General features: G+C 38.9%; 1 protein-coding gene across 4 annotated transcripts in view; it reads right to left on the bottom strand.

Annotated features, from left to right (window-relative positions):
• Nucleotides 1-27,200, bottom strand: part of AXIN1 (axin 1) — a 211,180-nt gene that overhangs the window by 157,210 nt on the left and 26,770 nt on the right. The window contains exon 1 of one of the 4 annotated variants that reach the window (XM_074197016.1): nucleotides 1,901-2,004. The exons of 2 other annotated variants lie outside the window; for them this stretch is intronic. The gene's annotated coding sequence lies outside the window, so the exon portion shown is untranslated. Of the gene's footprint in view, nucleotides 1-1,450; nucleotides 1,559-1,900; nucleotides 2,005-27,200 lie in introns of those variants that run through there. One more of the 4 variants, XM_074197017.1, reaches the window with a different exon arrangement.

The following is a 27,200-nucleotide window of genomic DNA, read 5'->3' on the forward strand; positions in this document are numbered from 1 at the left end:
CCACCTACAAGGGTTTGACGATTAACACAAGTCAGGAGACCCTTGTTATTTCTTACATGTAGCAAAAGGGAATCCACCAAATCATGTAAACTGGTAGAACAGTCTATTCTTTGATTCTCATGTCTCCCACATAGAAGTAAACCAATATAAAGTCCACTCACTCAATAAATAAATAAATAAAATACAGTTAAATTAATTCATGCTAGAATAAAGTGACCACAGATATGCAACCTGGCCCTGAGCCTGTAACCTCCAACAACAAAGTTCTTCCTTGAAAGGAATGTGCTTTTAAAAGTCTGATATGCCTTGATAATTTAAGGATTGCATAAGCTCCCTTTCCTGAGTAACATGTGTCTGGACTCTTTAAAAAATGATGTGATCACTAACTTGATTCTCTCCCACAGAAAAAGTTCAAGAAATATATTTCCAACCAGACTGAGGAAGAACAATTCAAAAGCTACTGAAAATCAAAGAGAAACATATTTTTTTAAGTGACATCCTAACCTTTTCCCCCAGCTGAATTTCTTAGAATTGAAACTGAGCTATTCTTACACATTGTTTCAGGTCAGGTATAGTTTCCCACCCAACCAGACTATATGTGAACTCCAGTAGAAGGGCCTGTGGATCCAAGTAAACTTGAGACACTTCCTGCAGGGAGATGCATAGAACCTTATTGTGCAGTAAAAAAAAAAAACAAAAAAACCCAACTAATCTCCACAATAAATACCCTTTGTTAAAATATTTTAGAGTTGGGCTGGATGAAACTACCAAAGTATTGATGTATTTACTCTTTTGTCTTCTGAAGTTAAAGTTTTACCTATTCCCTCTAACAGTGGCTTTGAAGACTGCACATTTTCAATGCTTCCTTGGTTGGGGGTAACTTCTAAAGAAAAAAAAAACACCACTAGGCAAGGCTTGCTCTTCATCCACAAAGATGAGTTTTGTTACCTATCATCTTGGAAGGTTATGGAAGCAAGGGGCAACTCCTGAATTCTGAAGTCTAACCACATCTATTACAACACACTGTAAAGAAAAAACATCATTTCTCTTCCAATGGGGGGGGGGGTCTTTCTTAATCTCTTAATATTTTTCCTTTAAGGCTAATTCTGAGAGTCTAAAAATCAATTCTGCAAATCTCCATCTTGTCTCAAATGAAGTGCCCTCTTCTCAGTAGCCTGCTTCAGTCCCTTTCTCCCAGCCCTCCCCCAGTAGTACAGTGTGAGGCCTGATTTAAGCCCCCCCATCCTCAGGTCCCCCAATTTGAACCCTCTCCGCTTCACGTTTCCATACACTGAAATGCAGATCCGTTCACCCGCCTCTCCCTTCACCACTACGCGGATTTGGGGGGCAGAGGACCAGAGGGGGCTAGCTGGTCCCCTTCTGCTCAAACTGCCCTCCACAAATACATTTCTCTGCCCTAGCCCACACTCCCGACGCTGGCTCCACTTACTTCGCAACTTCTTTGGCCTCTGCCACATTTTCTTCCCGGGGCCCCCGCGGCCTCTCCCTCTCTAGCGGGCCCGGGGCCCCCCAAGCACCCCCGGGTGCCCTCCTCGGGCATCCTCAGGCGCTCTCTGCAGACCTGCCCCTCTGCAGCACCCCCAGTCCCCCTCGCTCACAGCCCTTCTCCCTCCGCTCCTCTCCGGCACCCCAATGCCCCCTCCCCTCCCTCCTCCCCGGCACCCCCGCCCCCGCCGCCCCTCCCCCCCACCCCGCTCCGCCCGGGGCTCGCACTGGCTCCGGCCGGGCCCGGGCCTAGCGCGGGGCCCCGACCCTGGCCGCCGCGGCCGCGCGCGCTCCAGTGGGCCGGGCTGCTGGGCCTGCCCCGGCCCGGCCCGGCCTCCCCCCTCAGGAATGCGCGGCCCCGGCCCGGCCCGGCCCGGCCCGGCTCCCCACTCACCCGCGCGGCGGGTCCCGGTCCCGGTCCCGGGGCGGGCGGCCCGGCCCATGCGGCTCAGAGGAGGCCCGGCGGGCGGGACGGGGCGGGGGCGCGGCCCCGGGCGCTCCCCATGGCGGCGGGGAGGCCCGCGGAGCGAGGGCAGCGGGCGGGGGCGCGGGGCCGGAGACGAGCCCGAGCGGAGCCCGGCCCGGCCCGCTCCTGCCCCGCCCGCGCTCTGGCCGCGGCCTCCGCCGCCTCCGCTCCGCGGCCCGGGCCCCTGCGCTGGGCCCTGCTCCGGCGCTGCGGCTGCGGCCCCGGCCCCGCGGAGGCGGCCCCTGCCCGCTCCGGCTGCTCCTGCCGCGGTTCCTGCCGCCCGAGCCGGGAGCCCGAGCCCCCGAGCCCAGCGAGCCTCGGCTCGAGCCCAGAGCGCCCCCCTCGGCGCCGCCGAGAACTGCGGGGGAGGCCCCGAGCGGGGGAGGGGGACGCTGCGGGGGCGGGCGGGGCGGGGCCCGGCGAGGCGGGGGCGGGCGGGGCGGGGCCCGGCGGGCGGGGGCGGGGCCCGGCGGGGCGGGGCGGGGCGGGAAAGCCGGAGGCGGGAGGGGCGCGACGTGCGCGGCCCCAGCCTCCTCCCGGGCCCCCGCGGCCTCAGGAGAGCCCCGGGAGGCCGCGCAGGGCGCTCCTCCACTGGGAGGGAAAGAGGAGGAGAGCAAAGAGAAGGGATGGATGGGGCGGGCGGGAGGAAGGAGAGGCAGGAGGGGAAGCAGGGAGGATGGCACTGGGATGTCAAGAGGACCCAAGACTCACAGGACGGGAGCTGCAAAAACCTCCTGCTTAAAAAATAACGGTGATCCATCATAAGCTTCCTCTTCTCTACTCCATAATCTCAAAATCCCTTTTCCCCCCTTTATTCCCCCATTATTTTTCCCGTGTTCCAGGCCCCAGATAATGCTACACCTTGTATTCTTGGCCACATCCCTCCTATCTCTTCCAGAAGTGATCATGTCCTTTTTCACCTTCAATATCTCCTTATCCGGGGGCTATTCCTACAAAAATATCAAGGTTTTCACCCATCCTTTAAAACACACACACACACACATGCACACACACACACACATGCACACAAACACACAAAACCTTCATTTGATAACTCCTTTCCCTCAAGCTATTGATCTCTATCTCTCAAGCTATAGACCCATGAGTCTTCTCCTGGAAGATAAACTCCCCACATCTATCTCCTCCCCCTCCACTCAATTCTCAGCGCCTTGCATTTCTATTTCTGACCCCAGAACTCTATTGAAACTGCTTTCTAAGATATCAGCTAGAACCAGCGACCTTTTCTCAGTCCTCATTCCACTTGACCTCTCTGAAACTTTTGACTCATCAATCCCTTTCTTCCCACCTCCTTCTTTCCTCCCTTGAATTAGAGCTCTAAGGGAACTCAGCTAGTCCAACTTCATTTTAGAGAATGGCCACATAGAACAGATAAATGACTTGCCCAGCAGGTTTAGAATCCAAGTCTTTCTGATACCAGGTCCATTCTGCAGCTGGCTCCACTTTTAATTCTCCTTCTAGAATGCTAAATGTTCCCTTTCAAACTCTTTTGTTAGATTGTCATCACATTCCTTGCCCACTAAATGCTGGCATCCTTGGCCCTATTCTTTCTCCCTTAAAGTCCTGATCAGCTCCCTAGGGGTTCAGTTACCATCATGTCACAGTCTCTCAAGTCTACACATCTATCCTTGATCTCTCTCCTAGATTCCAGTGTCTGCTGGATATCTTTATGTGAATATTCCATAAGCAGGTCAAACTCAATATAAAGCAGGACACTCATTTTTCCATAAAATACATCCCTCCAAACTTCCCTAACATTTCCATCATCCCAGACTATCAACACTGAAATGATCCTTGAGTCTTTACACTCCCTCAATCCCCATATCTTATCAGTTGTTAATACTGCCTTTACAACATCACTTTCATCAGTACTGTTCTCACATTTCACACAACACCCTAATTTAGATCCTCATTACCTTTCACCTGAACTATGGCAATAGCCTAATTGGTCTCACAGCCTCCAAACTCTCCCCCCATTAAATCCATCCTCCACACTTGCCAAAGTGATATGCCTAAAATAAAGACTATGGTGCACACATGTCTCCTCAAGAAATCTTCCATAATTGTGTTGCTTCTAAGAGAAACAAACTTTCTTAGCATGGGATCATAAGCCAGCCACAGATTTAACAGTGCCAAGATGGTGGAGTGAGGAACTATCTGAATCCCTTCTAAATCTCCCACCTAACCACTAGAAAACTGCCCCCAAAATTAACTAGAAACAGGGAAGCAGCTCACCAGCCCAGAAAGAGCAGTAGTCATAGTCTCACAGCATGCAGCAAGACTCCAAGTTTGGAGCAATTCACCAGAAAGACCCAATCCTCTTGCAAATCAGAAAACCCCTAGTCAAGTAATCAGTCTGTGCAACCCAGCACGTCCTCACCTCAGTCAGCCTCCTCCAGTCAAGCTTAGACCCCATTGTTGACCATTAATGAAGTCCTGCCCCAAGGTTGGCCACAGCAAGGTCTACCAGCAGAAAGACCCTGCTTGTTTAGAGGTTCAGCAGCAGCCCCACTCCTGGGGCAGAATAGCAGCAAGATCTCCAGAATAAGACACCAGCAACCAAGGAGCAAGACCCCACCCATGGGGCCAGCCGCTAAACCCCACACCTAAGGGAGGCCAAGTACAAGCCAAAAGAGAAGCCAACCTTCCAGAGAAAGCAAGCAGCTAAGCCATGAAACCAAGAGAAAGTCAGCAGTAAGACTCAGAACCCAGCACAAAAAACTGACAGTGCCAGGCCAGAGCCCAACTCTCACATTAAAAAACCAAGTCGCAAAAAAAAAGGCAAAAAAAAAAAGACCTTTGGCTGGAAAGTTAATATGATGATAGGGAGAAACAAGGCATACCCTTAGAAGAAGACAAAATATCAAAATGGTTACATGTGAAGCCTCAAAAGAAAAATGTAATTTGGTCTCAGGCCCAAAAAGAATTCCTGGAAGAACCTAGAAAGGATTTTAAAAGTAAATTAGACAAGTAGAAGAACAATTGGGAAAAGAAATGAGACTAATGCAGGAGAATCATGACAAAAGAGTTAATAGCATGGGAAAAGAGACAGAAAAATTTACTGAGGAAAATTACTCCCTAAAAAATAGAATTGAAAACAGAATTTTTAAAACAGAAATGGAAGTACAAAAATTCACTGAAGAAAATAATTCCGGGGCAGCTAGGTGGCATAGTGGATAAAGCTCCGGCCTTGGAGTCAGGAGTACCTGAGTTCAAATCCAGTCTCAGACACTTAATAATTACCTAGCTGTGTGGCCTTGGGCAAGCCACTTAACCCCATTTGCCTTGCAAAAACCTGAAAAAAAAAGAAAATAATTCCTAAAAATTGGAATTGAACAAGTAAAAAGTAATGGCACTAGAACACATCAAGATATAATTAAACAAAAAACATTTTTAAAATAGAAGAAAATGTGAAGTTTCTCATTGGAAAAACAATTGACTCATGAAAAAGAAGTAGAAGAGATGATTGGATAGAAGAGATGGTTGGATTACCTGAAAGTCATGATTAAAAAAAAAACTAAAAAAAGACAACATCTTTCAAGAAATTATCAATGAAAATTGCCCTGATATATTAGAACCAGAAGACAAAATAGAAATTGAAAAAAATCTACCAATCATCACCTGAAAGAGATCCCGAAATGAAAACTCCAAGGAATATTATAGCCACATTCTAGAGCTCAAAGATCAAGGAGAAAGTATTTCATGTCACCAAAAATTAACAAGTCAAATATGGAGTTATAGTCAAAATTACAAAGATTTGGCAACTTCCTGATTAAAGAACCAGAAGACTTAGAATATGATATACTAGAAAGCAACAGAGTTAGAATAACAACCAAGAATCACCTATCCAGCAAAACTGAATATAATCTTTAAGGGGGAAAAAAAATGATCACTTAGCAAAATAGGGGTCTTTCAAGCATTTCTAATTAAAAGATGAGAATTGAAAAAAAAATCACCTCCAAATATAAATTCAAAGGAAACATAAAAAGAGAAAAAAAGAAACAAGAGAAAACATAAGAAATTCAATAAGACTAAACTGTTTGTATTTCTGTGTAGCAAGTTAATATTTGTGAATCTTTTAACTTTATTACTATAAAAAAAATTAGGAGCAATATAGAGAATGTGGCTATAAGGTGACTTTGATGGGATGATACCCACAAAAAATCATATTGGGGGTTGGTAAAGATAGCAGGCAAAGCTTAAACCTTACACTAATCAAACTTGGCTTAAAGAAGGAAAAACATATACACTCAATTGGATATAGAAATCTATCTCACCTTAAGTGAAGTGAAAAGGAATAGGGATAATAAAGAGGAGAAGGAATTAATAAAAGGGAGGATTTATTGGGGAAGAGAATGATCAGAAGTAAAATACTTGTGCTTAATGAAAGGGTGGGGGATAAACAAAAGAAAAATAGCATGGAGGGAAATACACAATTATCATAACTATAATTGTGGATGAAATGAATTCTCCCATAAAATGGCAATGGTTAGTGACTTGACTTGACTTGTTTGTCCTTCATTTTCAAGGAAGACCACAACATCAGGGGGACAATGCCATGACAAGGATGTGAATTGGATTTGAGTAAGGGACTGCTGTGCTAAGTCACCAGCCTCGCTTTTTCCGCCAGAGTCATCTAGGTACAGTGGATGATATGAATCAGGATGACTGCAGATAACCCTGGATGTAAAGCAATTAGAGTTAAGTGACATGAAAAGTCAAGTGTCTGAGTCCAGATTTGAACTCCTGTCGTTTTGACTCCAAGGGCTTTGCTCTATCCACTGCACCACCTAGCTGCCCCTAGATAGATAGATAGATAGATAGATAGATAGATAGATAGATAGATAGATAGACAGACAAACAGATAGATGATAGTAAAATGAATTAAATAACTGAATCCTACAATATGTTGCTTACAAGAAACATATGAAGCACAGAAATACACATGGAATAAAGATAAGGGACTGGAGCAACATATATTATGCTAAAACAAAGAAAGCAGTGTTAGCAATCATGATCTCAAAGCAAAATCAAAAAATAGATCTAATCAAAAGAAAGAGGAGCAGCTAGGTGGTGCAGTGGATAGAGCACCGGCCCTGGAGTCAGGAGTACCTGAGTTCAAATCTGACCTCAGACACTTAATAATTACCTAGCTGTGTGGCCTTAGGCAAGCCACTTAACTCCATTTGCCTTGCAAAAACCTAAAAAAAAACCCAACTATATAATGATGAAAGGCAATAGACAATGAAGTAATTTCAATATTAAACATATATGTGCCAAATGATACAGGATCTAAATTTTTGAAGATGATGAATGAGTTATAGGAGGAAATAGATAATAAAACTATATTATAAGGGGATCTCAAATGTCCCCTCTTGGAACTCATAAAATCTAATTCCCCCCAAAAAAAATAAACAAGAGAGAAATTAAGGAGACAAATAAAATTCTGGGAAAGTTAGATATGCTAGATCTCTGGAGAAAATTGAATAAGAATAAAAAGAAATATACCTTTTTCTCAACAGAACGCAGCACCTACACAAAAACTGACCATGTATTAGGACATTAAAAAACCTCACAACCAAATGCAGAAAAGTAGAAATAGTAAACACATTCTTTTCAGACAATGCAATAAAAATTACATTCCATCATGGACAATAGAAAGAGAGATTAAAAATTAATTGGAAATTAAATAATCTAATCCTAAAAAAGTGGGTTATAGAACAAGCCATAGAAACAATTGATAATTTAATTAAAGAAAATGACAGTGAGAAAACCTACAAAAATTTATGGGATGCAATCAAAGTAGTATTTAGGGGAAATTTTATACCTCTAACTGCTTAGATCAATATAACAGTGAAAAAGCAGATCAGTGAATTGGGAATGCAACTTAGAAAAAGAACAAATCAGAAATCCTCAATTAAACACAAGTTAGAAATTCTGAAAGCCAAAGGAGAGATTAATAAAACCAGAAGTAAGAAAACCAATGAACCAATAAATAAAAGTAGAAGCTGATTTTTTAATTAAAAAAGCCAATAAAATAGATCAGCTGATTTGATTATAAACAGGAAAAAAGAAAACTAAAGAAATTGAAGGGTGAATTCACCAACAATAAAGAGAAAATTAAGGCAATTGTTAGGAGCTCTTTTGCCAATTAAATGTCAACAGATTTAATAATCTAAAAGAAATGCATAAATACCTACAAAATATATTTAATCCAGATAAGAAGAAGAAGAAGATAAATAAATACTTAACCAAATCTTAGGAAAAAAATTGAACAATCCATCACTGAACTTTCTAAGAAAAATTCCCCAGGACCAGATGGACAAGACAATTCTACCAAACATGTAAAGAACAATTAATCCCCAAATTGTATAAACTATTTTGAAAAATATACAAAGAAGGAGTCCTATCAAATTGCTTTTCCTACACAAATATGGTTCTGATACTCAAACAGGGAAGAGATAAAACAGAGAAAGAAAATGACAGACTGATTTTACTAATAATGCATAGTGATGCAAAAATTTTAAATAAAATTACTAGCAAAGAGATCACAGCAATATATCACAATATCATATACTATGACCAGATGAGATTTATACCAGGAATGCAGGGCTGGTTCAATATTAGGAAAACCATCGGTATAAACGATCACAACAATAACAAAGCCAACAGAAATTATATTATTATTTCAATAGGTTCAGAAAAAACCTTTGACAAAATATAAAACTCATTCCTATTTTAAAAAATAAAACCAAAATACTAAAGAGCATAAAAATAGAGCTTACCTTAAAATAATAAGTAATATTTATCTAAAACCATCCACAAGCATTATCTGTAATGGGGATAAGTTAGAAACCTTCCACAGACAATCGGGGAGGAGCAAAGTTGTCCTTTACACCTCTATTATTAAATATTGTACTAGAAATGTTAGCTATAGCAATAAAAGAAGATAAGGAAATGAAAGGAGTTAGAATAAGCATTGAGGAAACAAAACTATCACTTTGCAGCTAAATATGATGTTAATCTTAGTAAATCCTAGATAATCAACTAAAATTCTACTTGAAATTATTAACAATTTCAGCAAAGTTAAAAGATACAAAATAAACCCACATAAACACACCCACATCATCATTTCTATATATTACTAATAAAATTCAACAGTAAGATATAGAAAGACAAATTCCTTTTAAAATAACAATAAACAATTTAAATACTTTGGAGTCTACTTGCCAGGACAAACCCAGAAACATACAAACCATATGTACCTAACTATAAAATAAATAATTTAAATAAAGTCAGATCTTAACAACTGGAAAAATATTAATTGCTCTTGGTTAGATCAAGCCAATATAATAAAAATGACAATTCTGCCTAAATTAATTTATTCAGTACCATATTGATCAAACTATCAAAAATTATTCTTTAGACCTAGAATTCATCTGGGAGAACAAAAGCTCAAGAATATCAAGGAAATCGATGAAAAATTATAAAAGAAGTACTGTGGTCATATCAGATCTTAAACCGTACATACATACACACACACACACACACACACACACACACACACACACACAGATACACACATATGTATATGTGTATAAAAGTGGCAATTATCAAAACAATCTGGTACTGGCTAAGAAATAGAGTGGTGTATCCATAGAATAGATTAGGTACAAATTACATTATCATAAATGACCATAATAATCTAATGTATGATAAATCCAAAGATCTAATAAAAACTCATTATATAACAAAAACTGCTAGGAGAACTAAGTATGGCACAAACTAAGTTAAGACAAATATTTAACACCATATACCAAGATAAGGTCAAAATAGGTAAATCATTTACACATGCAGATTGATGCCATAAGCAAATTAAGAAAGCATAGATTAATTTATCTTTAAGATTTATGGTTGACGTTATCTTATTATGTAATTTTGCTATCTCTTGTACTCTATTTTTCTTCCCTAAGGATATGATTTCTCTCCGATCATATTCAACTTAGATCAATGTATACCATGAAAACAATATAAAAACTAACAGACTGCCTTCTGTGGGGGGTGGGGGGAGGGAAGTAAGATTAGGGGGGAAAATTGTAAAATTCAAAATAAATAAAATCTTTATTTTTATTTAAAAAATTATGGTTAACCAAAGAATTTGGGACCAAAGAAGGTATAGGGAGTATTATAAAATGTAAAGTAGATCATTTTTGATTATATAAATTTAAAAAGATTTTGCAAAAGCAAAGCCAATGCAACTAAAATTGTAAGGGAAAAAGAAAAGTAGGAAAATTGTTTTACTAAAAATATCTCCGATAAAGGCCTCATTTTTCAAATAAATAAAAAACTGATTCAAATTTATAAAAATACAAGTCACTTCACAACCGCTAAATGTTCAAAGGATATAACAGGCAGTTTTCAGACAAAGAAATTAAAACTTCCTATAGTCATATAAAAATGCTCTAAATCACTATTGACCAAGAGAAATGCAAATTAAAACAACTCTGAGGTATACTTCACACTTATCAGAGTAACTAATATGACAAAAAAGGAAAATGTTGGATGTTTGAAGAAATGTGGGAAAACTGGGACACTCAATGAGGTGTGAACTGATTCAACCATTCTGGAAAGCAATTTGGAACTATGGCCAAAGGGTTGTAAAACTTTGTATATACCCTTTGATCCAGCAATACCACTTATATTAGGCTTATATCTCAAAGACATCCAAAAAATGGTGAAATGACTTATTTGTACAAAAATGTTTGTAATGCCTCTTTTTTGTGGTGGCTAAGAACTAGAAATCAAAGAAATGCCCACCAATTGGAAAATGGCTAAACAAGATATGGTATATGATGGTAATGAAATATTACTGCGCTATAAGAAATGACAAGCAGGATGATTTCAGAAAAACCTCAAGTGAACTGATGAATAGTAAAGTGAACATGAACCAGAAGAATATTGTACACAGTAAAAACAATATTGTTCGATGAATAATTTAGTTATTCTAAGCAACACAATGATCCAAGATAATCCCAAAATACTAATGATGAAGCATACTATCATCTGCTTTTAGAAAAAGAAGTGAAATTAATTGAATACATGCTGAAGCATGTACTCCAAATACCAATGAGATCATGGATTCAGTCCCTAAAATAAAATAAAAATAAAAAATCCATGCTAAAGGATAAGACTGAAAAATCAGAGCAGGGGCAGCTAGGTGGAGCAGTGGACAGAGCACTGATCCTGGAATCAGGAGGACCTGAGTTAAAATCCAGCTTCAGACACTTAATAATTACCTAGTTGTATGACCTTGGACAAGTCACTTAACCCCACTGCCTTGTGAAAATGGGAAAAAAAAGAGAGAAAAATACAAAGGGCAGTTTGTATTTGAGAAAGTGAAGAGACACCAGTTCTGGGTCTCCTCACCAAAAACAAAACAAAAAACTGACACACAAGCCATAATATATATTGGTTCTCTATTCCCGTTGTGGAAGATCCACTTACACCCAAATTTCTGGGATGAGGATTCTAGGGGTAGGCAATGTGAACTCCACATCAGGCATTTTTAAATATTAATTTACTTTTCACTTTCCTATCTTCTTCAGTGCCTATAATTAGACAATTTCCCAAAAGATGATCAGTTGTCAACAACCTCTGGGAAACCTTACAAAAGGTTTGAAAAATATAAATCCCCATACTCATTTTAATGCTATGGTTATGCACTGCAACTTTCCCTTAAATTTAGTAGGATGATAAGTAGAATAGTAATTCCTGTAATTCTGGGTATATACATTTCATTCATGTTGCATTTTTCTTAAAGTGCTAGGGGAGTGGAAGGTGGGAATGGAATGGGATCCCAGAAAGAGTAGATGCCCCAACCTATCTTTCCCAGTAAAATGTAAAGTGAAATGTTCTAGGACATCAGAGACCTGCCATTTTCCATATGATCACAGGCAAGCTATTAATCTCTTGGTGTCCCAGTTTCCTCACCCATTTTACTTTTGGATGGCTTTTAATTTTTAGAGAATTTATTTTTCCTTAAATAGAATGAAAGAATCTACCCTTTTGTAACTTTTTCCTCATTGCTCCTAGTTCTCCCCTCTTGAACCAAGCAAACCAAGCCAAATCCCTCCTTCAAATACTTGAAAACACCCGCCTTTACACAATGCCTAGATACAACAGGCACTTCACAAATACTAGTTGATCAATTGTTTGATTAAAAATATACCAGTGGGGGAAAAAATACACATGTATTTTTAATGTAATTTGAATAATTTGTAAATGTAATTTGAAAAATAAAATAAAAAGTCAATTATACAAATAAAAACAAACCAGTGCCAGGAAACCAACTCAAATGTGTTTGAATATTGGTTATAGCATACTGAATACTGGTTGTGAAAGGGTCTGGTTATGACCCTATTACCAGAGACTTTTTTCCTCTGGACTTCAGTTTCCTCATCTGTAAAATAAAGGGGAGGAGGCTTGACTTGGACTAATTAATCTCAAAGCTGACTAGCAGCTATAAATCTATTCCTTTTTTTAATTCCTAGGGCTCTCTCTTTCTCTCCTCTCTCCTCTCTCTCTCTCTCTCTCTCTCTCTCTCTCTCTCTCTCTCTCTCTCTCTCTGGCTCAACTCTTCTCAAATTGAATGACTGGGTAAGTCATTGAACCTCTTCAAATATGTTTCTGCATATGTAAAACAGAAATAATATTTGTCCTATTTAACTTCATTAGAGGGCCATCTAGGTCTGGAGTCAGGAGGACATGAGTCCAAATCCAGTATCAGACACTTGTCACTTACTAGCTATGACAATCCTGGCCAAGTCACTTAACTCCAAATGCCTCCCCAAAATAACTTTATTAGGGATTATGAGGAAAACATTTTCAGCACTTTATAAAAGTGTACCCTTATTATTGTCATGGCTCACAGTACTCTCCACCTTGCCCTCCATATCACCTGGCTTCCATTCTCTCTTTCCCCAGAGTCCAACTCTTTATTTCCTTTCTCACAATCTCATTTTATTGCTTCTTTTGGTGAGTGGTGTATATGGGAACTTTTGGTTAGGGAGTTAGGAAGGAGCTCTGAAATTTAACCAAGAAATTGAGAGCCACTATCTTAAGGCACAGAATTCTGAAATTATTGGAAGGAATAGAAATGTTGAATTATATAATCTCAGAGTTAGACGGGACCTCAGTCAGACACCATCTACTCTACCCTTTCCTTGCTGGAGTAGAAATCTACTTTTCAACATTGCAGAGAAATAATCAGTTACTCTCTCTTTGGGATGAGGAGCTCACCACTCTTTAAAGGAGACTTTTTTCACTTTAGCAGAGATTTGCACCTTCTACCCTTTGTTTCTGCTGTTCAAATACTTGAGAATACTTGTGTTATCCCTTCCAAAATTTCTCTTTTGGGGCTAAGCTCCCCCAGTCTCAATAAATCAGTCTTTGCATAGAACTTGACCTCTAGTCATCTTCCCTATCCTGGTCATTCTCCTATACTAAATGCCACATCAGGAATTGATCACAAGACCCCAAATGTGATCCATGTTCCATATTCATTGATTAATGCCTACTTTATGCAGACTACTGTGATAGGCATTATGAAAGAGATACAAAATTAAAGACAAGAAAGATCTCTGTCCTTATCAAGCTTACAGTCTGCTATGAGATTAATAAGATCTGAGAGAAAAGAAAAGGTAGGAGTTAGAGAAGACAAAAGAGAAGATTTCTAACATCTGTGACCTACCCCTACCCCACCAAATAGAGAACAGCACTTATCTTTAAGAAGCTTGACCTCACCAAAGAGGCAGTGAGTATTCCTATTCCCCCTATTAATGTCATCCTCTTCTAAGGTTATTTGCCTCCCTCCCTCTTAATATCCCCCTAAATCAGGGATTTTAATCTCTTGTCTCTGAATTTTTTCCTAATATTTTGATAACCCTGTTTCAATATTATCTGCTTCCTGTGTAATCGTATGTATTTTGTTTAATACATTTAAAAATATTTTTCAAAGAAGGAATTCAAAGGCTTCACCGGACAGCCAAAGGAGTACATGACACTAAAAAGGAGACAAACCCCTACTTAAACGGAGCTCTAGCCAGGTACAGGAACTTGAGCCAGAGTGAGAGAATCTAATTCCCCTACCAATTTATCAACATTTTCTCTGGACCAGATGTGATGCTAGGTGCTAGGGAAACAAAGACCAGATGGATGGAAGGATAGATGGATGGATGGATGGATGGACAGAGAGAGAGAGAGACGGAGAGAGACAAGAGAGAGACAGAGAATTCTTTCCTTTCTCTCTAGGGAACTGGTGCTAAATGAGGGAACTGATATATATTTGGATAATAAAGACAACATATATACAAAGTATAAAGTTACCCAATTAGTTGAATAAATTGTGGCCACTCACTGAAACAATGTGAATGAAAGCTTTTTCTGTTAGTTCAGTTTTAAAATGAGACAAACAATCATCCACTTAACTATTTTAGTTCCCATAGGCTGCATCAAAGGTCTCCAAATCAGGGTCTGTACAGGATGGGGAGTGAAAAGGAATCCCCTTCCCACACAATACACAAGACCTATCAATTTGAATCAGATTAAAGGATATTCTTTACAGCTGGCTTGAAATGAGAGCAATGTAGCAGTTCAAATCAGCATGCAGATTTGCACTATAGTTGCTTTTCCTTTTCAGATGATATAGTCAAAATCCTATCTCTATCCTTGTCAGTCAGAGTTGGTCTACTTTCCAGGGAGTTCCAAGGTGGTGATTTGTAGGGAGGCAAGGTGCTATCTGTTTAGGTACATTTCTATGATTTTGAATCTCTAAGTGCTGAAATTGATTGAGGGGAAGAATGATAAACATGATGAGAATTCCCCTTTCCTCTGTTTTTGTGAAAGCTGCTAACAAAAAGGATGCAAATATTTTCTTTTAAAAATGCTAAGGGTCATTTGGATCCAAATAGACAAAACAACATTAACAATAAACGTCTATATATCACTTTAAAGCTTACAAAGTGCTTTCAAATATTATTTCGTTTGATCCTCACAACTACCTTAGGAGGTAGGTGCTATTATAAAATTTTTGCACATGAGGAAACTGAGATAGACAGAGATTAAGTAACTTGCCTACATAGCTAATAAGTGCCCAAGATGAGATTTGATCTGACTCCTAGTTCAACCAACACTGTCCAAATACCTACCACCTCACTACCTTATCTATGAATGAAATTATCATTGTGGAAACAGGAGAAATTTTCAGCTGCTTTTAGGGTTGTAAGTGAAAAATATTGAGAAGCAACTACAACTATAATATATTATGCAAGATACTAAACATTAATATTTAAGTCATGATCATAGGTTTTAGAATAGAGGTATCCTGAGTCCAGTCCCTTGATTTTACAAATGAGAAACTGAAGAACAAAGAAATACTGAAATGATCTCCTCAAGGTCATAACAGTTGTCTGGGTGGAATCCAAACCTAGATCATCTGGGCCTCTATCCAGGCCCAGGACAGTTCCTGACTCATATTCCCTTACCACCTGATAATCTATTATAGGAGGTGGCTAGGCAAAGAGAACTAGGGAATTCTATTTCTAAACTGCTAGACCACTACCACAGGTTGCTTCTTCAAAGGAGAGTTTGAAAGGTCTTTGATAGAAATGCTGGAGGCTTTTGCTTTGGGATCCTACATATGAATGCTAGCTTGGATTCCTTTGAGAAGGGGAATGAGAATAAACTTCCTAAATTCAAGCATCCCTAAAATGGTGGGGAAAGGTTTCAATTATTTGCATAGTTACTCAAAAGCAGGTTTATACATGTACATATTCTCAAGAAGCAGTTATCATTTATATTCCCAGAAGGAAGACATGGGCAGTTAGAAAAATTCCAAAAAGAAACCATATCGTTATATACTTCATGAGAATGATCACATAACCACAAACCTCTAATTCTGAAATGAATCATAGTAGCTGATAATGTTTGTCCTTCATTCTCTAAGACCATGACATCAGAGAGGTGATACATGACAAGCACATGAATTGGATTTGAGTGAGGAGGTGCTGTGCTAAGTCACCAGCCTCACTTTCTCCTCTAGAGCCATCTGGGTCCAGTGATCATATACGGATCAGAAGGCCTGGAGATGGCCCTGGATGTGAGGCAAACAAGGTTAAGGGGCTTGTCCAAATCATACTACCAGTAAAGTTCAAGTATCTGAGGCTAGACTTAAACCCAGATCCTCCTGACCCAGGACTGGTGATCTATCTTTAAAGTTTAACAGACCCTACAACAATAGGTCAGACAACTTTCCCATATATGTTACTCTAAAGTATGTCCATTTCCTCAGATAGAATCAATCAATATTTATCAAGTACCCACTATGTTCCAAGCCCTATGTTAAGTGTTTTGGGGGGTTACCAAAAAAAGAGGCAAAAAAGCCACCCTTGACCTCTAGGAACTCCCAATCTAAAGCAGAATTCCTATGAATTTCAGCAGACTTAGAGAAAAGATCTAGACCAAAAGCCCAGAGGCCACTAGGCCCTATGGGCAAAATTTCCTGAGCAGTAATGTCAGTGACTCCCTTAACTAAAGTATCAATGTCACCCCAGCAGACCAACTTTTTGTCTTTGAAAATGTTTGGGGTGGTTAGGGGAGGATAATGTGGCTGGCAATATATGTCCATGTCCCTGGATACCCTGAATCTCAGACTGACCTATAGTTGCTTGGTGACCTATCGGTGTTGTATCCTCTCCCTGGGTCTAGCAGTCAAAAACATTTACAAAAAGGATGACTACTGTTAAGACTTTATTTTTGGAAATTAATAGCAGTATTATTTTGCATCATGATTTAAAAGATGATTTTAGACTGAAATCAGGTCGAAAAAATTAAAACAAAGGATGGGAGGCAGGGCAGGATGAGTAGCCTAAAATGACTGAATTGTTTTCAATAGTCTGCTCCTAATCTACCTCTGGAGATTCAGCTTTTCATCCTAGGAACATCTGGAGATGTTACTCTTCACTTTAGCCAAACTGGACAACTTATCATTTCAGTGCTTTCAGTCTATATATTCATTAACATTATTTCTGCCTGTCAGTAAAGAAAGTAAAACCAAAATAATAATTATAACAACAATGTGCAAAGTTTTGGGGTTTTGTTTTATTTTGTTTTCTGGCCAATAGACAGCATGGAAACCAGAATTTTTTTTTAATTTTAATTTTTTCAACTGACATATATACATAATAAAGGCAGGAATGTGGGCCCTAGGAATGGAAGACTTGATCTTTCTCCATTTGACTTTTGTCCTGTTCATTTTCATGCTAAGCAGAATACTTGATGTGAAGTTGACTTTGTAGACCAATTTCCATATCACTTTTTGTGATGTTTCTATGACAAACTCCCTTGAATTGAGATCTGGAAGCACAGAACACTCATAAGAGTCATAAGCAATTCTTAATCATAAGTCAGAGAATTGTCTGGAACTGCAATTCAGCCCTAGATACTGGAAGTTAAAAGAAAATTATTTTATCCAAAGGACAGTCAATCTGGTTTTATTTGGCTCCCTCTTAGCCAGGTTGGGGGGGGGGTCATAGCTTAACTATGGCTAAAGGGTTGACAGCCTGTCCTTATCAAAGAGAGGCTTTCTAGTAATTGTATGTTAGCAGATGATACTCAAGACATACATAGTAGATGGTAGCCAATATAGTCATCAAATGGCCCCCAAAGAGATAATTCTTAGAAGTTGATTGTAGGGAGAAATTTGAGGACCAAGAGACCACCAGAAAAAGCCAATAGAGAAAATACTATGTGTTAAGTCCCTTTCTGGACTCCCTTATCCTTTCCCCAGGCAAACACTGATGAGACAGGAGACAAGAGAGACAAGTTCTTCCTGTACACCAAGATCTCCTAGATCTCCAAGTACTCCATTTACTTACCAAAATACAAGTGCTTAAATATCCTACCCAATCTCTGGTCCACTCCCACTCCCGTGGCACTTGGTAAAATAATGTTCTAGTGCTCAAGGACACTAGGTGTTGATAGTTTACAGTACTCCCACACACAACAGTCTCTAACAACTACACACTATGAAGAGAATTAACAGTGGCAGCAGAGAACAGCATTACCAGAAGATATCATTTTTGCCTCACAGACATTGGAGATATGAGTTTCTCTGGCTACACCTATTCCTATATATGTTTTCTATTTATGTACATGGTCACATGGTTTCCACATGGCTATTTCATAATATAAATCCACTGGTCTATATGTGACCACACATCCCATAGATACTTTCACTCATGGTGTAATAATCTTGGGAGAGTACACATGGGTAAAGGGAGAAATAATTTCTTACTTCTTTTTTGTTGTTATACTATTGATTACCTTTTGTTTGAATGGTATCTTCTAATTGGCTAGGAAAAAATGTACATTGGTAGGGGACTCAGGAACAATAGTTTTGCATGAGTTCCATGAAATGGGAGCAGTTATTCCCATATTTGAAAGGGAATGATGAGGGTACAAATATATATGAAATTAGAGTATTAACAGACAATGGAATTCAGTTCAAATGTAATGGATAATATTGGCAACAAATTATGAAAGTTAAAGCACAAGCAGAATGGGACAAGTACTATAAAGTTGCAACTGCTTCTGTATGAGTTTTTGCTTAACTATTTCCAGGGCATGAACTTTCTGTTTTTATTGGGCTATGGTTGCTATATTAAAACAAAAGTATCAATAAAATTTCAAAAAGAAAATAAAATCCTACAAATCTTTCAAAGCTTAGTTCAAATGTTACCTTTCCCATGAAGCCTGCCTTCTAAACAAAAGATAGCTTTCCCTCTGAACTTGCATAGCATTCTGCTCTTAGCTTCTTTATTCACTTATTACTCTGTATTATTTACCCCACACTTACAACTACCACCACCAAATAAAGTTCCTGAAGAGTAGGAACTTAGTTTAATTCATCTCTGTATACCTTAAATTTGATGAAATGAATGAATGATCTCTACCTAATAATCTTTTCCCCTTTCAATTAAGCACCTTTTTGAATTTTTTTTAATTCCCACTCTTCTTTCCTCCATGCTCCTAAGAAAGCACCTCCTGCCTCCCAGATTAAGAAGTGCCTGAATTCCTTCTCTAGTCCTCATATTGTCTGGAATCCAACTCCAAATAATGAATATGTCTCATACTGAATCTCTCTTCAAAAGACAGTTATTGAACTAGAAAGAGAGTCATAGAGTTGTAAAGAACCTTGGAAGTCATAGGACTTTAGGATTAGAACTGGAAGAACATTCCTTTTAGAGGCAAAGAAACTGATACCTAGCAGAGCTTGGAGGTGGATAACCAGGCTGATCTTTTTTTACTATACTATACTAGTCTTGTGGGAAAAAATTTCCTAGCTCACTTACTTTGAAGGGTTGATCTTCTTTGAGAATGAAGAACCACCACTACCAGCAACCCTGAGGGATGGACACTATGACTGGTCTAGCTATGTTCTGAGGTGTTAAGCAGAGACTTGGAATAATTGTGATCAAAACACAGGAAAAATGCTATCTGATGTTGAGGGGGGAGAGAGTGAATATTTTTTCAAAGACATGATTTATCTAGAGATTACTACATCACTATAGAATATAGAGCCCTGTTGTATCCAAGCAGTGCCAAGCACAATCTTTTATTTAATTAAGTTTGATGCAGACTTATTAAATGCCTACTATATTAAAAGCAATGAATGAGGCACTGGAGATACAAAGATGAATGTGACACAGACCTTTATTCAGGGGTTTAATTTCCAAATAGAGATGATAACTTGAGAAAAAGACTTAAGTAGGAAGTAAAATAAGTATACATATAATGGCATACCAGGAAGAATGTGGTAATTGTAAGGAGATCTGAATACAAATATGAGCACAAATTTTGGAAAGATCATTTTCAGTTCAGAGGATGAGGGAAGGCTTTATGGAGGAAGTAGCCCCTAAGTTGTGCCCTGAAGGGAGAAAATGTAACTAGTAATGATGGATATGGACAGGGAAATATGTTACAGATTTGGGGGTGGGATATGAGTGAAGTGAAGAAAGACCTTGCCCCTTAGGATTTGTCTTGGAGCTGCCTGAATTAGAGGATGAATTCATCTTAGGGATGTGTTGGATATTTAACAACCAGATCTCAGGCAAAAAAATTGTTCCTATGACACATTTTTACATTTAACCTGCATTATAAACATTTTCTCTAGCAATTTCTCAAATCTAGACAATTAACAAAAAATATGTATCAGGTCCTGATGTATAGTATTTATCTATTCTCAAGGTGTAAATATACAGAAAATTTAACAATTTGTTATGATAAGCCTGGGTAGGCAGGTGGTGTGATGGACTGAGCACTGCTTTAGAAATGGGAAAATTCATCTTCATGAATTCAAATCTGACTGCAATCATTGATTTTTTTCTCCCTTTCACTGTATCATATCCAATGTGTTGCTGATTCCATCCATTTTATCCATATAATGCCTTTAGCATTAATCTTCTCCATAGTCACTCTGTAATTACCTAGAATCCAGTTGCTTATTACCTCTCATTTTAAAAAATTTAAATATTTTGTTTTTCCAAATTTTTTATATGCAATAGTGGTTTTTACAATTCATGCTTTTGCAAAGTTTTGAGTTTTACATTTTTCTCCCTCCCTCCCTCCCTTTCCTCTTCCCATACCCTGAAATAAAGCAATGCAATATATATATATATAAATATATATATATATTACCTCTCACTTTGAATGATTTTAATAATCTCTGAACTGGACTTTGTTTCTGTTTTTGCCAGTTCAATCTTTATATCATTGTCTTAATTGCCCCATGAAGCATTACTCAAATCTTTCAATGGATTCCCATAGCCTTCAAAATAAAGTATAAACTCCTTACCCTCAAAGTCAAGCCTATACAATCTAGCTCCAAATTTCTTTTGCAGCCTTATAAGCCCCATTATATTCTCTATACTTAAGCAATTTGCCTTTTTTTCTTCATTCTGTCCTCATCTACTTGTCTTTTAATTTAATCAGTCATTAAACATTTCTCTTAATTTGGGAGGGGTAGATGTTCTATATTCTATGGCATCTCCCTGCAGAAGAGGAAGTAGGCACTTGGGTGGTACTAGGAGAGGAAATTCACTTGAAGACTTTGCCTTGATTCAAAGGTTAGCCCTCATGCTGGAAGACCCTCTCCCAGAAGAATTACTCAAAGATCATTGTCTGGGCCTCCTCACTACCAGGCTGCAACAAGCATTTATTTCTTAAGTGCCTTGCTGTTGTTCAGTCACACAGCTGTGTCTGAGTCTTCATGATTGTGGATCATGCTGTCCATGGGAATTTCTTGGCAAAGAAACTAGAGTGTCTTGTCATTTCCTTCTGTAGTTCATTTTACAGATGAAGAACTGAGACTCAGGGTCACATAAGCCAGTAGATATTAGAAGCAGGAGTGGAACCCAAGTTTTCCTGATCTCAGGTCCTAACTCCTTCCACTCTACCATGCTACTTCTCTATAGAACTGGTCATTAAACTTTTGAAAGTTTTTGACATGGCTACAACCAGTCTATAGGACTGAACATTACACACATTAGGTGATAGGTGCCGCTTTAAGGCCCCTCTTTGGGTTAGAGGGGAACAAAAGAAGAAAAGATGGCTAAAAGAGCAATGAGTTAGGTGCCACAGAACCTAGGTTCAAATCCCAACTATGCTTCTTACTATCTTGTGATCTTGGGCAGGCTATTTGACCTCTCTAGTCTTCTGTTTCTTTATCAAAATTTTGAAGAGGTCATCCTTGTTGACTTCCACAATCCTTTCCAGGTCCTATGACTGTAGGATCCAAGGCCCAACCATATGGCCCAAGAAGAGTTTGTTAGTCAAAGGGTTGATTCCATATGTATATCACCCCCATCTAAATAGATTCATACACGCATATATATATATGTATATATAAATGTATATATTCATATAAATATATACATATATATACACATTCTTTGCCAACCTTAGAAGTAATATAGAAAGTGTGTTATTATTGATATTATATTTCACTCTATCTCCTGTGACATTTCAAGTCAATCTAATGAAACTCAAAATAAGTCATTCCATCATTGGAGGAAATTGCCGTTTAGTCTAAAGGGAAAATGTAATCATTGTCTTCATGCATCTGAAAGACTATAATGTTGAAGAAAAATCTAGATTTGCTCTGAGAAGCACAAGTTGATCCAGATTCAAAATATGAGGGGGGTGGTTAAGGCATTTATTAAAAAGAACTATTTACCAGGCACTGTTTGCCAAAAAAGGCAAACCCCCCAAAACAACCAGTCTACTCACAAGGAGCTTATCTAACTTCTAACATACTATAATAATAATAATAATATTTGTCCTTTATATTTGAAGAACCATGACATCAGGGAGTAGATGTCATGACAAGCAGGTGAATTGGATTTGAATGAGGGGGTGCTACGCTAAGTCACCAGCCTCACTTTCTCCTCCAGACCATCTGAGTCCAGTGGCCAGATATAAATCAGTATGACTGAAGGTGACCCTGATATGAAGCAATCAGGGTTAAGTGACTTGCCCAAGGTCATACAGTCCGAGGCTGGTTTTGAACTCAGATCCTCCTGACTTCAAAGCCAGCACTGTACCCACTAAGCCATCTAGCTGTAGGAATTTGGGTAAAAGATTTCTGAGGTTTCTTCCAGGACTGGAATTCTATGATTCTGTGTTTCCATTTGTACCCATCTCCTTCTCTATGTCCAATTTGAATCAATAGGTTTTCTGATAGCTATCAAACTATATTGCTGATTGTGTGCCCTCTTGAGGTCACTGACACTTGAACTATCCTGTAAATTTCCAAAAGACAAGAACTAGGTCACAGATCCTACAGTTATAGACTTAGATCTGGAAAGGACTTTGGAGGCTATTGGGGATGACCTCTTCAGTTTTTAGATAAGGAAACAGAAGCCCAGAGAGGTCAAACAACTTGTCCAAGGTCACAAGTAAGAAGCTTAGCTGGGATTTGAACTAGGTTCTCTAACTACTAACTCATTGCTTTTTTTAGCCATCTTTTCTTCTTCTGTTCCCTCTATCCCCAAAAGGGCCCTCAAACAGGTACCTATTTCCTAATCTGTGTAATGGTCAGAACTATGACAGATTGTGGCAACGTCATAAGCAGTACCTGAAATGGTAAGGGTCAATGAGAGAGACAGATGAATTTCAAGTCTTTCCTTCACCAGTCCTGGAGGAAAGTCAAGTCTTGACTAGGATTTGTGTGTGTGTGTGTGTGTATGCTCTTGGGCCAAATCACTGAAAGAACTTAAGACAGGTTTACCAATGGCCTGAGATGACAAAGGACAGGCAGAGGGGCATTATGGATCTTAGAGGTCATCTGGTTCAGTTCTCTCATTTTACAAAGGGGGAAACTGATGCTCATAGAGGTTAGGTGACTTTCTTAAGGTCATGTAGGCACAGACATGAAGTGGCTGGGTCCCATAATTCCAAATTCAGGTTCTACATTTCACCACCATGTTGTCACCCTTGGTTCTCCTCACTTGTCTCAGCGCCAATCCATATCCATACCCTTCACAATCAGAGCAAACTGACACTAGTTGTGTGGCTCTAGGCAAGTGTCTTAACCCCAATTGCCTCACTAAAAACCAAATTAAATAAATAAGGAAAAAACAGAGTGAATTAGGGTTGTCCTTCCACACCTTATCTCTCTCATATCTACACACACACACACACACACACACACACAATATGGGAACCTGGAAAGACATGAGATGTTTCCTGTTTTAGAATCAGAGAACATTAGAGCTGGAAGGAGCCTAGGAACATAGAACACAAAGTGCCATAGTTGTAAGGAATCTTAAGAGGTCTAGTCCTAGAGATGGGAAGTGACTTGACGAGGTCATACTAAAACCAAGTAGAATCAAGTCTAGAATTTTTAACCTCTGATTCACTCTTTTCACTGTCTCACACTTCTTTCCAACTGGTCTATGGGATAATGAGACTGACCTTGACCCACTTTACTTCCAACTCTAACCCAGTTCCCTACTGACTATAGCCTGTGTATGGACAAGGAAAGGCAAGATGGCATTGATTGAAAATTAGCTGAATCAGTATAAAATTTTGCCCCAATTTCTCCATTTTGCTACTCCTCACCTAGTGAACTTAACTTTGAAGAAACTAAAGTTTCCTACTCCATCAGTGATTTCCCATTTCCTTTTTTGGGAATGGTTTTAGTTCTTCTATTGTCCTCAGCTGAAGGCAGGGTGAGGCCTGAGATAAAGGAGAAGCTAGCATAGTCTCCAGGCAGAGTATCTCATTTCTGTCTAGTAGGGTATTGCCAACTGAGTGCATCCCCTTCTAGAGGGCGCAGGAATCCAGTAATGGAGCCCACTGGGGTTTCATTGCCCTCTAGTGGCAGCTATTAATACTGACCCTTACCTGGTCAGGAAATAATAAGGACTGGGAGAGATTTTGGAAGATCAGAGAATACATATAATGGATTGTGAACTGCGAGTCTTAAGAAATTATGCTTTTCCTTTAAATTCCTTTCCCAGTCATCTACTCTTCTCCTTTTCCACTGGTGATCTCATCCATGGCTTCAAATTTCATTTCTACAGAAACAATTTATACAAGGTTGTGCTGGTAAATGTTTAACATTCATCTCTCTCTCTCTCTCTCTCTCTCTCTCTCTCTCTCTCTCTCTCTCTCCCCTTCCTTTTCTTTGTTTTTTTCTCTCCTTCTCTCTTCATATATACATATGTACACTAATATATGTTTATTAGATTACATGCACACATACATACATATGCCCACCACACACTTTTTAGCTTAATCTGCATTATTAAAATTTTCCCCATTACTTTAAGTCTAGGCAACCAATAAAACAATCAATCAACCCTCTGATATTTTTTCTTTGTAGTGTAATACTCATAATGATAAATTTAACAATTGGCACACTAGAACTGTGAAGAATCTGGTTCCAGCATACCCCCTGAATTTATCTATAAAATAAAAGGGTTGGACTAAGATGATTTTAGAATTCCTTCCTGACCATGGAGTCAGGAGAAACTGAGTTCCAATTCAGTCCCAAATAATTGACACTTACTAGTTGTGTGACCTTGGGCAAGTCCCTTTACTCTGATTACCTCACATTCAGTCATCTCCAGTCATTTCTGGCCTTTAGATCCAGATGGCTCTGGGGGGGGAAAAGTGAGGCTGGTGACTTAGCACAGCCCCCCTCACTCAAATCCAATTTATGTGCTTGGCATGATATCACCTCCCTGATGTCAAGGTCTTTGAGAACAAAGGACAAAACATTTAACTTTGATGTCTTTCTCAAATTCTAGAATATAATTTTAGTTTTTTGAAAGACGGTTCTAACTAAAAGTCCTACTGTCTAGAAATGAACTAATCATCTTTCCCTAATACCTGTCCCCTTCCAACTTTTCTGTGGAGACAATAAGAAAGAAGACTTCATCTCAACATGGAGATTCTAACTCCTTCCTGGAAACCTCATTTCTGGAAATCCACAAGCAGAGGTTGGATGATCACCTGACTGATATACTTTAGAGAGAATTTTTGCATGCAGCTTGAACCAGATGATTGGGTTCAAACTTCAATGATGCCACTTATCTGGGTGACCTTGGATCACCCCTCTAGACCTCATTTTCCTCATTTGTAACATGAAGTCAAGGAAGATGAAAACAGAACAAACATGCAATATATATGAAAATATTCATAACAGCATCCTTGGTGGTAGTAAGAAACCAAAAACAACGTGGGTTCCCACTGACTATGGAAGGACAGAAAAGAAAACCTAAGATACCCAAATGTATCAGAATATTATAATTAAGAAGAAATGAAGAATATAAGGAATTCAGAGAAATTAGGGGACTTTTCACTGTGAGTACCTTCCTACTCCTTTCATAACCTCTTGACCTTCTCTCTTTTTTTTCCTCCAGTCTGATGAAGATATGGCCTTTCTTCTTACCACAGAGAAAATGTATCCTGATTCCATCCTCTCCAGTCTTCTCAAACAATTGTCCCCTAACAATCCTCTCCTCTTTTCATTTTCTCTCCTTTTCTATTGCTTCTTTCCCTATTGCTTTCCAAACATCCAAGTCTTCCTCATTCTTAAAAATCCCTAGATACTTTCATTCCTTTGAGCTTATTATTCCATGTATCTCCTCCTTTTCACAGTCAAATTCTTATGGTAGAACAAAAACAAAAACAAATCCCTTGTCTATATTATGTACCTCACTTCCTCTCTTCTCATTCCCTTCTCTGTTTTTTACAAACTTTTGGTTCCACCCCTTGACTGAAACTGCTCTCTCCAAAATTAGCATTTATTACTTAATGACCAAAACTGATGGTCTTTCTAGATGACTCTGCAGCACCTGATGCTGTTTGCCTCAGTTCTTCATCTGTAAAATGAGCTGTAGAAAGAAATGGTAAATCCCTTTAGTATACATATGCACACTTCAGAGAAACAAAACTCACCTTCATTTTCTAAATACTATACCTTTTTGGTTCTCCTCTTACCTATTTGACCACTCCTCGGTTGCCTTCAGTGCTCCATCATCTACTCATACTCCCTAATCCAGAGTTTACCTCATATTTCTGCCATGGAACCTCAGACAGTCAATCCATTATCATACACAAAGGCCTAGAGTCAAGAAGACTTGAATTCAAATTTGGCCTCCAATACTTACTAGCTATGTGATGTTGGGCAAGTCACTTAACCCTGTTGCCTAAATTTCCTCATCTGTAAAAATGAGACAAAGAAAAAAATGGCAAACCATTCCAGTATCTTTGCCAAGAAAACCTCAAATAGGGTCACGGAGAATAAGGATTCAACAACAACAACAACAACCACAAACTGTGTTAAGCACTATGTATGTATATCCTTGCTTCCAGCCTCTCCTCACTTTAATCTGTTCTCCCCAGAGCAGCCAAAATGATTTTCCTAAAGCACAGGTCCAACCATATCAGTTCTCTACTCAATAAAATTCAGTGATCACCTACTGTTTCTAGAATTCTAGTATTAAATGAGTTCTACTTTATAACTTTCACACTTCTCAAGTCTCCTTACAGCATTAATCTCTTCCATGCATATCCATATGTATCTTCTAGTTTGCAAATATAAGCATATATACATATGCTTATGTATGCATGTATGTATGCATGC

This window comes from Macrotis lagotis, chromosome 8 (genome assembly GCF_037893015.1).
Source record: "Macrotis lagotis isolate mMagLag1 chromosome 8, bilby.v1.9.chrom.fasta, whole genome shotgun sequence".
NCBI lineage: Eukaryota > Metazoa > Chordata > Mammalia > Peramelemorphia > Peramelidae > Macrotis > Macrotis lagotis.